The sequence below is a fragment of the Sebastes umbrosus genome, chromosome 14 (assembly GCF_015220745.1).
Source record: "Sebastes umbrosus isolate fSebUmb1 chromosome 14, fSebUmb1.pri, whole genome shotgun sequence".
In the NCBI taxonomy this organism is placed as follows: Eukaryota; Metazoa; Chordata; class Actinopteri; order Perciformes; family Sebastidae; genus Sebastes; species Sebastes umbrosus.
This window is the reverse complement of record NC_051282.1, coordinates 29,931,211-29,933,455: the sequence shown is the minus strand read 5'-3', so window position 1 is coordinate 29,933,455 and position 2,245 is coordinate 29,931,211.

The following is a 2,245-nucleotide window of genomic DNA, read 5'->3' as shown; positions in this document are numbered from 1 at the left end:
GAGCGATTCTATTCATTATGCACACACACACACACACACACACACACACACACACACACACACACAGATGTACAAAGAACACTAATTTATACACTCGACACATGTATATAGATCTTGTAAATGTGCGTGCACACTCTCGCTGCATACTGTAACCGTCCCCACTTGTTTACGCACGCACACAGCCCAAACATTCAGCACTGCTGTTGCCTGGATGGCACAACCACCTTGTTCAGTTTACACGTTGGCACTGCAACAGGATGTGGCTTCAGAACCCCCCCAGAGAGAAACACAGAGCATTTTTTAACCCTCCGTTGTGTCGATCTGTAAAAATGAACTAAAGCCCGGCATGTTTTTATTTTTCTCTCTCTCATCGCATTGCAACCCGTAACCTCGCCGTCTCCTCGCTGCTCACCCTCGATCCTCCTAAAACTGTCACTGCCGTATCAAAGTGGTCTTGAAAATACTGTGAAGTGTGTGTGTGTGTGTGTGTGTGTGTGTGTGTGTGTGTGTGTGTGTGCGTGCGTGCGTGCGTGCGTGCGTGCGTGCGTGCGTGCGTGCGTGCGTGCGTGCGTGCGTGCGTGCGTGCGTGCGTGTGTGTGCATGTGTGTGTGCATGTGTGTAAAGGTAACGTCTACAGGAGGACAAGGTGGACATTCAACAGCTGCATTTAGTTGTTATTAATTCATTTAAAATGCTCTCGATGTCGTCCAGAAGGGAGGAGACATTTGTGGGAGACGGCAGCAGGTGGTTGGTCTCTGGGTGGGTTCGTCCTGTTTGTGTGTGATTTTCATTTGAGCACTGGGGGGGGGGGGCTTCTCCATGATGGTGTGTGTACACGTGTGTGATTGTGAGCCAAGTGTTGACTGTTCTCCTCTGTACATATTTTCTATGGCGTTCAGGTTTTTGATTTTGGGAAGACGTGTGTGTAGATTTCCTGTCTGATTTTATCCGCCTGTAAAGAAAGAAAACGTTTCTTGTGTTCTCGGAGTGCCTGTCGCAGCTGCTACACACGTAAAAAGATAACGCTACGGCTGTGGAATCGGGGCTCCCCTCAGTTGCTGCAAAACAAAATCCTCTCTCTTTAATCGAACATCTGGTTCCGCGAGAGAGGTACCGTGTGTGTGTCATATTTTTAAGTGCTTCATTCCAGTCTGTCCAATAATAAGTTCCTCTGTGGCCTCATTGTCTCTTGACATATCATTTTCCCGCCTTATTTCAATATGCTTTTCCATGTGTGTGTGTGCCAAACCCGTTTGCTTTTATTATCCCGTTGTCTTTAACTTCTATGTTTTAAGGAGGACTGTGCCTGAGTAAGAACGCTGATATAATTATTATTCTACTGTATATTTATCCACTATTTTTGAATTTTGTTGTCACTAAGTGAACCTCTTGTGCAGTGTATACGGTGCCGTGTTGTCACACATTGTAAGCAAACCTTTGTGTGCATTTTGAGTTGTGATCGTTACGTTCAATCCTTCGATATCATATCTGATGACTTTTCCACAAACAGGCTGAAGGCCCTGCCTCTTTGCACATATCGACTTATTGTCTTTAAAGCTCTCGACAGAGTTATCAGAGATGTTTTTTATTTGAAGTCTTAGGTGTGTTTTATTTAACGGTGGGGTGCAGTTGTCACTTCTCCATGTCCATCTCCATCGTCGCCTCAGCAGGGCGAGAAGGCGAGGTGGCTCTTTCTGCACAGTCCTCCGCCCGACAACTCATCTCCCTCCCATCTCACCGCGTTTCCGCCCTCCCGCCAACGGCTTTGTTTTGCTTCAAACATCCATATTCTTAAACACTGTTCGTCCAGATCGGTTGTCGTAAACATGTCATTTTTTGAATACAATGTCTTTAAAATAGCTGCGACGCTCACGTTGTCAACAAGCGTTGCCGGCCTCAAACCAGCACATCATCCTTTATATATACGGAGTCTAACGAACGCCACCACAGCTGAGTACATATCACTCCAGTCTCTCAATGATCTACAGCATATAGAATGGCCATTGTTTACCTGGTAAAGAAAAAAAATGTTTCGTCATTTTTTTTATAGTGCATTGTTTCTCATGTACAAAACAATTTGAGGAAAAAAAAGATGTTCAGTGGCAGTGTTTTATGAATTTGGTCTGCTATAAGTATGACTGTGCCTTTGGAGGTGGTAGAATGCAATTCAGATGTTTTTAATTTTAAAGATATAAATTAAAGAATTTTTAAAATTGCACTCTTGTAGATTTGTTGTCCTTGAAGT